The sequence below is a fragment of the Lutra lutra genome, chromosome 1 (genome assembly GCF_902655055.1).
Source record: "Lutra lutra chromosome 1, mLutLut1.2, whole genome shotgun sequence".
NCBI lineage: Eukaryota > Metazoa > Chordata > Mammalia > Carnivora > Mustelidae > Lutra > Lutra lutra.
The window spans coordinates 111728417-111744096 of record NC_062278.1 but is presented as its reverse complement, the minus strand read 5'-3'; the positions used below and the strand labels follow the sequence as shown (position 1 = coordinate 111744096).

General features: G+C 46.5%; 1 protein-coding gene across 8 annotated transcripts in view; it reads right to left on the bottom strand.

Annotated features, from left to right (window-relative positions):
- The window catches only part of LPP (LIM domain containing preferred translocation partner in lipoma), a 665377-nt gene that overhangs the window by 599493 nt on the left and 50204 nt on the right, over positions 1–15680 (bottom strand). For 7 of the 8 annotated variants that reach the window (XM_047732722.1, XM_047732758.1, XM_047732767.1 and 4 more), the window contains one exon: positions 1845–1967. The gene's annotated coding sequence lies outside the window, so the exon portion shown is untranslated. Of the gene's footprint in view, positions 1–1844; positions 1968–14287; positions 14390–15680 lie in introns of those variants that run through there. The other variant, XM_047732740.1, reaches the window with a different exon arrangement.

Sequence of the window (15680 nt, the reverse complement as noted above, 5' to 3'; positions counted from 1 at the left end):
GGAGTAGGCAGCTATCTCATGACCACAGGGTGAAACTTCCAAGGTTGAAGTCAACACAGAGAAGGCAGAGCAAGGAGCAAAAACAAAGAGACAGAGCCGAGTCCTATTCAAACTAGGCCTGAAGCCCACCTCACCTCTGGACTTGCCAGCTTCTAGCAGGATCCCCCATCCACCGAGTTCTAGAGGACACTCTATTTCATGCAGGCCAAAGCTCCATTGGCATTTTAGTGTTTTGGTTTTTTTTTTTAAGATTTTATTTATTTATTTGACAGAGAGAGAGAGAGATCACAAGTAGGCAGAGAGGCAGGCAGAGAGAGAGGGGGAAGCAGGCTCCCCGCTGAGCAGAGAGCCCGATGCAGGGCTCAATCCCAGGACCCTGAGATCATGACCTGAGCCGAAGGCAGAGGCTTAACCCACTAAGCCACCCAGGCACCCCCTGCATTGGCATTTTAGGAGACATAAGCCACTGCTGGCTCACAATTAGCTTCGGACAATGAAAACTTCTAAGTGTCTTCCAGCTTCCCCCTGCTTAGGTGTTCTATCCCATTCTGTCATCATACACTGCGTGTTTGTTTTTAATCCAAGTTAAAGTCTTCATATTAATCATAATTTCACTTTAAACACTGAAAAAACTCGGGAAGTAGAGCAGGTAACAAAGATGCACATTTGATTCCTAAAGTGTGTGCTGAGGGCAAAAATCCAAGACCTTGTGTGAATTTGAACAAGCTAAGGTATTCAAGAGCCGAAGCGGTGGTTGCCAGCCTTTTATCTGATGCAGATCAGTTGGCACACAGAAGATCAGTTGTTCTTTTAAGATACATTGATGAAGAGAAGGTGACAAAATGTAACTGTAAACTGTCACACTTTTAAATGAAGTTAGGTTTTATCACTCACTACAGTACCTGCTCTGTTCTGGAAAACTATGCCCTAAACTCAGGCAAGGTATATTATGTACTCAGTATACAGCCAGTGCTTGGGGTACACAGGGACTGGCCCTCAGGTGGGAGACCTCCGATCTCAAACTCTAAATGGAAGCTTTTCCCAGAACTGTCCCGTTGTTTTCCTCAGATCTCTGCCCAGCCAAGGGAGGCCCACACCACTATCCTTTTCACTGCACCTATTTTCTAGAACATGATGTTCTAGTCTACCAGCTGAATGCAGAAGTACTTCAAAACACAAGGGAAAGCTTCCCTTACCTGTTCACCATTCCCCTTTCTGAGTGTGGAACGGAATCCCAGCGGAACTCTAGCAGGCCCTTTAAGACAACGGCTCACACTCTCTGCCTAAGCAAATCTCGCCTCCCCTGCTACCTCGAAGGATTTTTGTGAAAACAAAATGAGATTGCAGAAGAAGCAGCGCCTCGAACGGGGGATAAACAAGAATCATTCAGTAATACAACTTTTCTTTCCTTGCAAATGCCCATACCACTGTTCACTGACATTTTCATTTCAGTCTTTCAATTTCAAGAATGCATCCCTCCCTGCCAAAGGAGAAAGAAGGAAGCAACACAATTACTGGCAATCCAAACTCATCACTACTCCCAATTTTCTTCCAATTTCTCTTCATGCCTCCTTCCAAGAGCTGAGACCTGCCTTTGCTCTGCCACACATTTTATTAGCACTGTTCTATTTTGTCCATGATCAGTGAAATCAACTCAAGATGAAAAGAAAGAAGACCGTGGTTCTTCCCTAACCCTTATTCCACCCAGCTACTAGTGCCCCCACATTCCATGGATACCGTGGATTTTTAAAATCATTAAATATACGCATCATTTATAAAATCATAAATTGTAATATAATTATAATTATAAAAGAAAAGAGTCTTCTCTTCTTCATAAAACTCACCAACTGAAGAAAAATTGCTTCCCTCTGAGGATGACGCCCAGGAGAACAACGAGAAAAGGCCTCAAATGAGAACCAGGTGACTGGCTTGTCTTCAGCTGTATTTCTGTACCTCAATGTCTCCACCTGTGGAAAATGGGAGATGAGGGCTGCTTACAAATCTTTAGGATCTTGGGTGCCTGGGTGGCTCAGTCAATGGAGGGGCCAACTCTTGATTTCAGGGCTCAGGTCATGATCTCAGAGCCCTCAGATCGAGCCCCCCGAGTGGGCTCTGTGCTCATCGTGGAGTCGGCTTCAGGTTTCTTGCTCTCTCTCCCTCTGCCCCTCCCCACCCCCTCTCTAAAAATAAATAAATAAATCTTAAAACACACACACACACACACACACAACAAATCTCTAGGATCTTGCCAGCTTTAGAACTTTCCAGCTTTAAGAACTCACTGACTAGGCCAAACCAGGAATGATGCCAGGCTTGAAGCCTACAAATTTGGAGGCTTCCCTCTACACCTGCTAAGCCCCCAGTCAGCTCCTGGCACTTCTGTTGCACCAATTTGTCACAGAATCACTGAAAGAAGATTGCAGGCTCCCCAGTTCTCCTGAGAAAAAGACTTCATCCTCCTCACTGAGAGGAAAGAGACCAATAGTTAGATTTTCACACTCCAACCAAGAAAAAATTAATAGCAAAATCTGAACAAAAAATAAACATAGAGCAATATATATATATATATGAGTTTGGAGACAAATTTCCGACTATGGGATTGAGTGACCCCCCCCCTCCCCCAAAGCTTAGTTTCTTTGTCCACGAAAAGGACAGCCCGTGAGCAGCAGAGAGCTGGACGATCCTGATGCTCTCAGATAGTCCTCCTCACAGGTTTTATTTCACTAAGACCTATTACTATTTTGCTAAGGATGATGCAGTACATATTCCAACTGACGAGTATTCCGAGGCAGCGGCTGTTACAACATGTGTGCTTTGTACAGGCAGGAGGAACCCACATACCAGAAAAACCACTACTCCCATTTTCATTGTTGTCATTTTAAACATTATTCAACCAACCATGAAATTGACTTGTGTATATTATCTCATTCAATCCTCAAACACTCAGATCCACTCAAAGTTGGGAAGAACCTTAAAAATGGCCCGCCTCAACCGCTCCAACTGACAGGAGGAGAAGCTGGGGCCAGAGGAGGGAGGTGGCCACTCCAGGAGCCACAGTTAGTGGCAGATGGTCCCAGGCCATCTGGTCCAGGGCTGTCAGGATAGCCTGATGGCAAAAAGAAATTAAGTCAGGAAGATGGCACATAATCAAGATGAACTTGCAAAGCAATGAGACCTAGTGGTCTTTAAGGACATGAGAATTCTCAATGCCATTCTACTGACATGAGAAAGGCATCGTTTCACGCTTGCTGAGGAATGAAGTACACAGAGGCAAACAACAGACCGTGGACGGTACAGTCTAGACATCACTCCCCCGCAAGTCCCAGGGAACTTAAGTTTCTCCTTGTGGAGGGAGATCGAAATCAGAATGGTTTCTCTAACAGCAGTAGAGGGCATCATGCTTGGCTAGATCTCTAAACTGGAAGGTGAGGCTCTCCACCTTGGCCCTTGGGCAACCTCTCACACATACACAGAGGACAGTGCTCTCCTCTTCCATCATCAGCTTCTCTCTTAATAATTTTTTTTCTTCTTTTCCATAAAGCGAACAAGGAGCTTTGCTAAAGAACCACTGTGAAATGATTGAAGTTCCCATGCAAACAAACCATTAGCAGAGTTCAAATGCAATTTAAATTACTAGTTGTTAAAGTGCTCCTCAATTTCGTGGTAAGTTTCCAAGGAGAATTACATGCTATATACTATTTAATTGGTTGTTTTCTATTTTTTAACATCCATTTATTCCCCCCCCCCCCCGGGTATTTCAGAAGTGTCTATAAAAGCATCCCTTTAAAAAATTATACATTGTTGAATACATTAAATCTAAAGATTGAAAAGTATTAGAGAAACAGCTGCAGGATTACACAGCTCCCCAGAAACTGATGGTTCTGACACCACAAAACATGCAGAATTTTAAAATCTTAGGCGTAACCTCGGAATGCCCTCAGTTCTTTCCAGGTGAAGATACTGAGGTCCTGACAGAAATGGAAGGGCTGGGCTCAAAGTCCCCTGCCTGGTCAGTGACAGACTCAGGCTGACGGCCATGACTCCTAAATCCAGCCCTGTGCTGCCTCTTCTCACCGTGTTTGGAGGAGATGATGAATGAATGAATTTTATTTTCCACCTGTAATTTTTTCCATTTTTTTAAGTTAAATTCAATTAGCCAACATAGAGTCTATCATTAGTTTCATACATAGTGTTCAGTAATTTATCGGTTCTGTATAATACCCAGTGCTCATCATGTCACGTGCCCTCCTTAATGCCCATCCCCCAGACCCACCCCACCCCACCACTCCTCCAGCAACCTTGTTTGTTTCCACCTATAATTTTTTAAAAGGAAACATGAAGTCCTCTTCAAATACACTCCTGACCTCAAAACCAGAGATGTGCAATGACAAATCTCTCCGCGAACAGGAGAGCAGGAACAGGCTGAAGAATGAGTAGTCAAAGGAGCTTAAAATGAGCAAATTCTTGGCAGGAACAGGAAAGACACTCTTCCAGGGTAATTAAACGAGTTATGGGACATCCACACGGCCAATTTCTTCTGCTCTATCTGGTCCAGAACCAGGGACCTCTCCCACAGGGAGAGGATAAAGGACCCACAAAGCAAAGGCAGGCACCGTCACGTCTGGAAAGGAAAGGCATTTTAGAGGCCACCATGAGTATAGGATGCAGGTGAGTGCTTGGATACAGGATTTGTGTAGATTACTTAACCTCCCTGAGCTCAAGTCTCCCTGTCTGCAAAACAGACCTACTACCACCTACCCATTGGGGTCTAAGTAATCATGCCCTGGGATTCCAACTCCAGCGGGCACAGCACAGAGCCCACAAGCAGCAGTCCTTAATGATCAGTCCCTTGTCTTCGAAGGCTTCCAGAATTTCTCAAAGCTATGATTCTGTGGCTTTAATTTATGTGGACTGTAACTGAGTGTCATAAGCTATATATGTCCCCTAAGCGTGCTGTATGAAAATTCACTTGTCATTGAAAACATAAAATAAAACATGTGTGTGCAAACTTACATATCCAAGCATTTTCCTTCAAAGGCAAACATTTTGGAACTGCTATTTTAAAATGGCCTTCAGTAAGACCTAAAATACAGAGAACTGATAGTTGTCAGCAGGCAGGGGGTGGGGGGATGGGCAACAATGGGCAAAAGGGAATAGAAGTATAGAAGTATAGGGAATGGGTAGGTCACAGAATAAAAGGCACAGCATAAGGAATATCGTTAATGATATTGTAACAGAGGGATATGTTGACAGATGGCAGCTACACTTCTGGTGAGCCTAGCGTAACACATAAAGATATCGAATCACTGCATTATACACCAGAAACTAATGTAACATTATGTGTAGATGGTACCCAAAAAAAGAAAAAAAAATTAGTGAAAAAAATGGCCTTCAAATCCAACTCATGAATTAAACAGGAATAAAAATCCCAATTTAATGCCCAAAACCTCATTCATAACTTCCATCAATCCTGTAAGAACAATTTCCCAATTGTCCACTAAAGAAACTGAGGGTTACAGAGGTCAGGCAACTGCCCAAGGTTTTGGGGCTGACAAATGGTAAAGCCAAGACTTGAACCCAAGTCCTCAAAATCAAGCTCGATGACCCAGGTTTTATTATTTGCAGTTACAACTCTAATATGGACAGCTATTCTGCTAGAGGCAGACATAGACTAAAAAATTCCCCCCTTGTTTTTACATCTTAAGGAGCTCTGGGATTTAAAAAAAAAAAAAAAAAAAAAAAGCCTGGACTTTTTATTTTTTTAAGATTTTATTTATTTATTTGACAGAGATCACAAGCGGGCAGAGAGGCAAGCAAAGGAGGGAGTGGTGGGGGGGAGCAGGCTCCCTGCCAAGCAGAGAGCCCATGCAGGGCTCGATCCCAGGACCCTGAAATCATGACCTGGGCCAAAGGCAGAGGCTTAACTCACTGAGCCACCCAGGCGCCCCAAAAGCCTGAACTTTCAAACTAAAAAATGTTCACATTCCAAGCAGAATCTTCCCTAATTTTTACCTTACTCTATGTTCTTAAGTGAAACAAAAAGCTCCGAGGCCTGGCACTAGGCAGACATCTGCTGGGTATGTGGGAAGCAGGCCTGAGAAAGGGGAGCAGTGGGCTGCTATCAGGCCAATTCAACAGAATTCCAATGGCTGGGCTCATGATCAAACGAACCGCGGTAACCCTAGCATGAGCTTCTCAACATCCCCTCCGGCACAGCTGTTAGTTGACATGATGTCATGTGCCCTGCCTTCACAGGTGCTCAAAAGAGACATTTGCTAGCACCTCCTGTCCTTAATAAGGCACAGTGTATGGACTTAGCAGGTGTAGGTGCTGAGTCAGACTTGGCCTTGAGGTCTCAAAGAGCTCCTAGGCTCACCAGGGTCACACTCAAATATATAAGACAGAATGAAAAGTGTGCAAAGCACACATCATACACTGTCGTTCTGAGGGTCTGGAAGAGCTGTGCAGATGCTGACCTCTGAACCGAGCCTGAACACCCAAGAGGATTTCCATGAGTGAGGAGGAGGAAAAGAGGCCCAGGGAACACGATGTGCTAAGGGCCATAAGGAGTCCAGGGTGTTCTTATGGAAAGTGACTAATCTGGTGAGGCCAGTGGCAGAGCCCATGGAGGGATGCGGTGGGAGAGGAGGCTGGAAAGGAATGTTGCGGCCAAGACATGAATGACCTTGTGTGCCAGGCTAAAACACTTGGATCTTGAGACTTATGGGTACTACATTTTGGGAAATGATTCGAGAGAAAGTTAAACGACAGAGTTACCCCTTTAAGAACTGTATTTCCCCTTCCATGGTCAGTTTCTAAGCACACCGAGGGTGAGGGGTGCCTAAAGGACAGCTTCCTCCTCCAAAGGCACGCCTTCCCCATGGCCCCGCCAACAGAGAAGTCAGAGGAGGTGGCTCTCAGAGGTGCCCCAAACCTACACCTCCATTGATCTCCTCTAATCTGAAACTCCTGTCCGTGAAAGACCCAGAGAAGAAACCAAGTGTCACATTCCAAGCAGGATTTCCACTCTGCCTTCAGCGAAATGCCAGCACTACCCAACTTGATGAATCAGAACACAGGCTGCTCACAGGCTCCAGCTTCTGTCCTGTTACCAAGCGGGAGCCAGCGGCCCATCCAGCACGTTCTATGTGTGCCCAAAGCTCCCTATCACAGCGCTCCGGTCCAGGCCTGGCACCATGTGACCGGGGCTTCCAACTAGTAATGAGCCTGACGTCACCAGTTAGGTCATATGGAATCTTTCCCTTAAAGGAGCCTTTGTGGAAGGTCCCATTTGTTAAAGGCACAGGCTAGATGTTTTTCCCCTCCCAGCCTTCAAAGGAGCTCCCAGTCTAGAAGGAGAGACAAGATACAAAGTAGGATATGGTGCACAACCACAGAAGAACCACAGATAATGTGTGATAAATCCTCACAACGCTGTGACTTCCTATGACTGTTTATACCCATTTGACAGATGAGGAGCCTCAGGCTCAAGCAGATTAACTGACCTGATGGCTCACATGTCTATCAGTGTCATGGCCAAGATCTGAAAGAAGACGCCATGCTCATAAGCACCAGAGCTATACTCTATTGCCCCACAGCCCACTGTGGTGTGAGCTAGCAGAAGAGAGAACACAGAGATCCTTCCTACGTGGGGCAGTGTGCAGGGTGCAGAGTGGATGGTGATCAGAAGGCGGCTTCTGTGCAGAAGCGCACAGAAGGAAGAGGAGTTCTCTGGATGAAGATGGGAGAGGTCACTTTAGGCTAAGGGAACAGCATGAGCCAAAGCATGAAGGTGAGAAAAAGCAGGTATGTCTGGAAAATGGCAGGAAACATGGCTGTCTTAGGGATGAGTGAGCCAAAGCCTTGAGGAAGCTCAGAGTGGACAGGCATTGCTGTCCGGCTATGATGAGCTGGGTACTGGGGCAGGAGTTTTTACTCCTCATTGGCGAAATCAGTAAATTTACAGTCAGGGACACACAGCTGAATATACGAGGAAAATAATAAATGCTTCAAAACAGAACTATGGCACAGTTTCGGCCTCACTTGGGACTCTGTGCTTCAGAGCTAAGGCGATGCACTAACCTTCCAGGACCTGGGACAGAGTCAGGAATAATGACCTCTAGGTCTCTTCCAACTGATGTACACAGAACACTGGACCAGAACTTCTATACCTCTTTGGAATATGCCGACCCTCCTGAGAAAAGTCCCTACAGCTCATTAAGTGAATTCCAGGCCCCAGCTGGAGCACAAGTACCCTGGCTGATGAACGGAGCACAGAGAACAGGACCAGAGTCCTAGAATCAAAAAACCCTACGCCTGATTCTTGGATTCTCCATGAATTATCTATGGAACCCTGAGCAAGTGACTTCCTCCTAATCAAGTTACAAATTTCTTCATTTGTAAAATGGACACAATCATACTTACAGAGCCAGGTTCTTGTGAGAATTAACAATTAATGTGTGAGATTAAATATAAGGATATGTGTTTCTACATGCAGCCTGACAGGTTGAGAATAGGTACTCCCCCCTCAAAACCACCATGATGACAGGGGTGGTATAAAAACGGAGCAATCCTCCTGGAGAAATGTCTAAATCTGGAATTGTCAACAATTTCCCCCTGTTGAAAATTGATCTGTATTCCCCAGGCAAGTCATTACATCTTTTTGTGCCAAATTGTTTTCATCTTTTAAATGACCCAATAATCCCACTTTGGGCAATATACATAAGGGAATAATCCAAAAGGAAAAAAGAAGGCAATTTGTTCGGAGATGTTATTCATAGTGCTATTTCTAGCTCTTTACATATCCCTCTATTATAGCGCTTATCTCACTGTGCTGTAATTATCCACTCCCCTTCCGTACGCCTCCAAATTATCTTTGAATCAATCCCCAGCGCCTAGCACAATGCCTGGCATACAGTAAGAACTCAATAAATGTTTGTTGACTAAATGAATGGGTCATATGAAAGAAACTTTAAAAGAAATTCAAATGAGCAAAAATAAAACAGTTTTTAAGAGATAAGGCTCAAGAGGTTTTATTAAAAAAAAAAAAACTGTTAAGACAGACTGCAAACCATTTGAAGAGAAGTGTGTGAAGAAGCCCCAGGAGTGAATTTCAGGTTATTTTGATTATGATCTCTGAGCATCACCAGGCTCAGGCCCACTGTCATATACGAATGCCATGAGACACCGGGGACATGAGGTCCCATGCAGGGTCACTTAGGTCTGGTGGTCAGAGAGTACAAGGCTCGGTCAGGATTCTTAGATTCCCAGCCTGACTCAGACACTACATCACATAGACCATATCATCTAACTTATTTTTTTTTTTAGATTTCATTTATTATTTGTTTTTATAGAGAGAGAACACATGTGCAGGGGGGAGGGGGAGAAGCAGAGGGGTAAGGAGAGGGAGAGAGAATGTGGAACAGACTCCGCACTAAGTGTGGAGTCCAACATGGGGCTCGATCCCACAGCTGTGAGATCATGACCTGAGCCAAAAACCAAGAGCCGGATGCCCAGCCAACTGAGCCACCCAGGTAACTAAATCATCCAGTTTCTATGAGACCAGTTTCTCCATGCCACTGAAAAATAGGGAATTTACAGGAAAGTCCAGGCCATTAAAAGGAATTACAAAGGGGGAGCCCAGGGCCAGTAAATTATGAAATCAAATGTCCATGAAAGAGGAGGTCTAGGAGGTCCCCTTGGACCAGGGTCCTCAAGCCAAGGTGGAGCCTTGAAATCCCAGCTCTACTGGGTTCCCACTGAGCCTTCCAGACCCATCTTAAAGGGTGGTTGAAGGCTGCTCACCAGGGAATCTATAGGAGGCGGGAATCCCTGCAGGGTTAGACGACACATCAGGGAAAAACAATATGTTAAATACAGCCCACAAAGTCAACATCACTCTGAATGTTCCGCAGGCTTGGTGGGAAAGAATGCTTTATACAAATACCCAGGGAGAGCAAAGGAAGCAGCATGTTCTGTAAGGCTTATTTTGGGGCGTTCCAGCAACTCTCAGCCAGGAAGTCAGAGGCAGGAAGCCACTGCCCTCTGTTCCCTGGCCAGAAGTTCAGGGCTAGAAACCAAAGCGGGGAGCACACAGACTCCTTAGTCTGAATCAGCTGCAAGTCTGTGCACCCTCCACTGCACATTTTCACCTCCATCAGGGTCCCCCAGATTTCTGCCCACTGACCTTGACACTTTTTGGAAGGACACTGCACTTGATATCCTGTAGACAACCCTTCCAAAACACGTCATGCACCAAGTCACTGCTCTCTGGCCCTGCTTCTACCATCCTAATCAAAGTTACCACTACCTCTCTCCTGATTCCAGGAGTCTCCTCCTAACTTCCTTGCTTCTACCCCTGCCCCCTCCTTATAATCCATTCCCCCAACAGCAGGCAGAATGATGCTGGTCCAATACTCAGATGCTTCCCATCACCCCTCCACTCAGGTCAGACCCTTCCCTAGCTTACTTACACCCAGCAGCCCTTACCCTGCCCTCCTATCATGATTCTCTCTCGCAGCCCACTACCTCCTAGCACTCTAGGCTCCTTCTATTCCTCAAACACCGACTCATTCCCGCTCCATGGCCTGGGCATTGACAGAACCCTCTGCATGCTTCTCCCCTCTGACTTTTGCATGGCTGGCTCCCTGTCATTCAGAGCTCAGCTTAAACATCACCTCCCAGATCCCCTCCTGCATTCACTCACCGTCTGAGCGCCCTGGGTGAATCCTCACAGTGTTACTTATCATTCCCTCCTGTTTACGTGTTCATTTATTATCTGCCTCCTCCAAACACCCCTACTAGAATGTAAGCTCCAAAAAATCATTGTTCTGTGTGTCTTTTTCTTCACTCCAAACCCAGTGCTGGCTTGGTGCCCAGAACAGTATGAAGCACATAAGTGGGAATCCAATAAACATTTAATAAAATTAGATGAATATGTGCCACCAAGGGAAGAAACCTTACAGATCACTAAGAGCAAAGCAACCGGCACCGTGGCTAAGGCCCAGGCCTTGGAGTCGGATATGGATCACAACCGCTTGCAACTCTAGAGCTGAGGGCGTTTAGGCAAATTTTCCCATTGCTCTAGAACTGACTTTCCTCGGGTAAAATGGGGATAACAGCCCCTGTGGAGTGCTGGGAGGACAGAAGGAGATCAATCATGTAGAACACCTCATGTGGGCTCAGCACAGATTGCTCCCTGTCATGGACAACCATCCCATCTTCCAGGTTGGAAAAACGGAGGCTCAGAAAGAAGCATCATATCCAAGTGAAACACTAAGCCAGCAACAGAGCCGGGTCAGACAAATCACACGAGCAATTTCTGTCCCCTGCTCTGTACCCAGATTCCATAGACACAGCGGCAACAAAAACACCTGATATCACATCACTGACTTAGATAGTCTGTCTTATCGCATAAAGGATCTTAAGTATCTAAGAAAGAGGCACACAGTTTGTGATTTTTTTTCCCCCAGGAGGAAACTGGGGAGGAAGACAGAAAAGTAAGATGAAGGAAAGGGACAAGGATTACAAACAAGAAGAGCCACAGATCTCCTACCATTTGCCAGAGGAGGGCTTCACGTGTAGCTCGAACACAGAGGAAAATACCTCTACAAGGTCCTTTGGAACACCTGGTTACTGAAATATCACAGCAAGGTATGAAGAGGTAGTTGTCACGCTCTTGCTAACTGAGATCAAACAGCTGCTCACTCCTGATCGAATGCGCTCTGACATCACACTACCTGGGTTCAAATCCCAGCTCCGCTACTGACCACGTGACCCCGGGCCACTGAAGCCCTCCAAGCCTTAGGTTCTTCCTCTCTACAATGGAGGTAAAACAATGGTACCTACGGGGATCGACACAGTGTGGTGTGTACGTATGTAATTCTCACACACGCCCCAACGCAGATGAAGCACGCAGATGTTACTCGGAGTGAAACAGGGCAGTCACCAAAGAGTTGATAATGGACAATTCCACCTCACAAGAGGTGCAGAGAGGAGTCAAATTCACCAACACAGAAGGGAGAATGGCGGTTGTCAAGGGCCAGGGTTAGGGGAATGGGAAGTCCGTGTGGAATATCTACGGAGTTTCAGTTTTACAGAATGAAAGGAGTTCTGGAGATGGGCTGCAGGAGAGGTGACTGCACTCAACACTACTGAGCTGTACACTTAGAAATGTGTAGATGGTAAATGTTTGGTAAGTGCATGTTTTACCAAAATGAAAGATAAAGTTGAAAAAAAAAAAAATAGCACCTACTCATGGGTAGTGGTAGTTGCGACTCAGGGATTGAGGTCAAGTGCTTACCCCAGTGCCTGGCACCCAGAGAGCCCTCAATTCATGTCACTGCTCCTTCTTCACCGTACCAGCATGTACACGTGCACCACCAGCCCCGACCTCTCAGTGCCCCTGTCTGTCACCACCAGAGCTGGGAAACCTCCCAAGCCTTCCTGCTTCCAGGCAGCCTCCTGCTCTCTGGGCTCACAAGCCGCCCAACCATAGTCATGGAGTAGGAGACACGCTGGGTGCAGATTCCCAGGGTCCTGGGCAGGACCCTGTTTCTCTGGTGCTTCAGAGCAGCTCAGGGATCTGGGGGGCCTCCCCTTAAGCCCTGGACAGACAGAGCCTCAGAGCCCTTTCCTGTGTTATTACTATTCATCACCTAATGCCACTGGCTTGAAAGAGCTTCCCCAAGACACATCTCCAGCATCTTCCCTGAACTAGAGGAAAGGAACCCCAGGTTCACCAGAAACCAAACTAACTACAAAGAACTACTCGTGGCCAGGTAATATCTGGCAGACTGTAAGAGAGGGTGGTGCCCTCTTAGTCTCTCTTGGTATCAGAGTCTCATGGTATCAGAGAAAGCAAAAAAGTGTGTGTGTGTGTGTGTGTGTGTGTGTGTGTGTTTATTAGTGTGTGTGTATATGTGCTGTATATCTGTGTGTGTGTGGATCTACAAGTATTTGCGTGTGTGTCTGTGTATGTCTGTCTATGAGTGTGTGGCTGTGTATACATGGCTGTGTGTGTGTGTCTATGAGTGTGTGTCTGTGTGTGTACATGGCTGTGTGTGTGTATGTTTGTCTGTATGTGTGTGTGTGTCTGTGTATAAAATCCATTCAGTCAGGCTCACCTTTCAATGGGAATTACACTCCAGGATCCTGGCAGCTTCAAGAACGGTGCTAGAGGCTAAGACGGGAAGTGTGCTCAGTCTCTTTCAAGGTCCATGCAAAATCTCCACTGCCCAGGACAAACCGAAATAAGGGCCCCCACTACTCAGTTCTGTAGCCTGGACAAGCTGTCATCCCCTTTCAGGCAAGAAAAAGATACAGACAGCAGAGCAGATCAGAAGGCAACAACTCACATTCCAATAACACTCCCGTGACCAGAAGCAGAACAAAAGGAAGTAGAAACTGAAAAAGGGGAAAAAAAAGGAAAAATTTACAAATAAATTCAGGCATCTGAGCCCATGAACATGACAGAAAGAGGTCTGAGCTGGCTGAACCAGGTGCTAGCTCTGTCTCACCCATGAGATCGGTAAGCGTGGACAGCTCTGGCACCAAGCGTCCCTGTTTCCTCACCTGCAAAACGGGCACGTTCTTCTCCACCTCTGCCTACAGGGGCAGCTGAAGTGGAGTGGAAGGAGGAATGATCTGAGAGCCAAGAGACCTGGGCTCCAATCCCCACTAATCGGCCCTGTAGCCATAGGGCGAGTCAACTGTGCCCCCAGGGGGCCTCCACTGCCCACCATCCTGCTACAAACCGAAGCAGACCAACCCAGTTGTCTCTAAGGCCCCTTCCAGCTCTGCCAGTCCATCCAACCTCACAACATCCTGTACCCCGGGATTTTAATCCGAACTGCGAAGCCATACAAATGCTGCATAGATAGCAATATTTTTTTATGCTCTTAAGGCCAACCGTAACTCTGCTTTTCAAGCTAAAACTATACTTCCCCAAGTGTCCACAGACGTCCTTCTGGCTTCTGGCTCTAGCCCTAGCAATCGGACAATATTCCCAAATTACCTTTCTACCCATCTCTGGCCAGGCCTCAGGTGGGAGGAAATATCTCTTTTTTTTTTTTTTTAAACATACAAATAGAATTTTCCCTCAGGCAGAGTCGGTCTCTAAATCCCACTGTGAGAAGAGTTCCCCTGGGAAAGCTGCTGTCCACACCCCAAATTAAAGTGGCCAGCGCTCCCAAGGAACATGTTGCATGGCCATCCAAGCCTTCAGGGCTGCAAGCCCCAGGTCTGCGAGCAGAATTGCCATTCGCGCTATCAATAATGATGTACTCACGCGAGTCAGGCCCCACAGGCAGCTGGCCCTCCGCCGGCCCTCACTCCCTCTCACACACCCTGAGTCTCACTGCAAAGAGGTGGTCCCAAGGCCCGAGGGGAACAGCACTGATACATTCTCTCCTCGGCTTCCAGAACAAGGGGCAAAGGAATGGAGGGGACGGGGGTGGGTGGGGGGTGGTGGACGGGGGCGACTTTGTTTCTGGAAACAAGAATTCAAATCCTGCTTCTCCTAAACCCTGAGTCACCTCCTTCTCTTCCAATAGATCAGTGTGGTGGGTAAACATTTCCATATATGGAGAAGCAGGCCAGAGGATGTCAGAAAAATCACCCTTCTCTCCCCTGGCACTTGAAGAACATGCCCCCACTTATGAAACAATTCCTTACTCGGAGTAAATGATTAACCCCAAAAGAAGCAGAGTCTCAACTTCTCCACAGGCTGTCCTGTTCCACAAAAAAAGGCTCCCCAGACCAAATAAGGAAATGACGGGGTTGAAAGGCTTTAAGTTCACCTGAGGAATAGGGCCATCCAGAATACAATGACATTTATGGAGTCAATCTATTAATTCAGAGGAAAGGGGGGGTGGCATCTGGGGTGGGGGGAATGTACCTGAAGAGGTCACCAAGAAGCCAGTCCACAGTTCTTCTGATGCCGATGAGCACAAAAACAATCCTCACCCTTGACCCCAATTCCCTGACTCCCTTGGGCCAATAATCCTCCTGGGAACTTAGTTTTTGCATGAGCTATTTATAGGACAGACACCAGGCAGGAAAACCCAGAATAAAACCAGACTTTCAGGAGAACACTGTTGTGGGGATGGGGGAGAGGAAAGAGGGTTAAATGCCCAATTTAAATTGTTGATCAGAAGGTCCCGAGAAGGGGGCGCCTGAGTGTCTTAGTTATTAAGCATCTGCCTTTGGCTCAGGTCATGATCCCAGGGTCCTGAGATGGAGCCCTACATCAGGGTCCCTGCCTAGCTTCTCCCTCTCCCACTCCCTCTGCTTGTGTTCCCTCTCTCACTGTGTCTCCCTCTGTTAAATAAAGGAATAAAATCTTTATTTAAAAAAAAAAAAAAAGGTCCCAAGAATTGTTTGGTAACTAAATTGGACCAGTAAAGTCAGTTAGGAACAGATCTGGTCTAAAATGACTTCAGACGGAACTAACAGAAGAGAAAGGAAAGAGATGAGATGCTGGGGAAAACGGCAGTGCAGAGGAGGAGGGGTATGCCCGGAGAAGGGAATCTATACCTCGGCTTCCTAGCAGTTCTATTATTTTACAGTGATCTTGTTCTACTGTTGGCAAAGGCTTTCTCTAGGTCACGTGAGCCGTTTTTCAGAATCCTTGCCCACCTCCTGGTCTGCGCCATGATGCTGCTAGTTCTCATCCCCAGAGA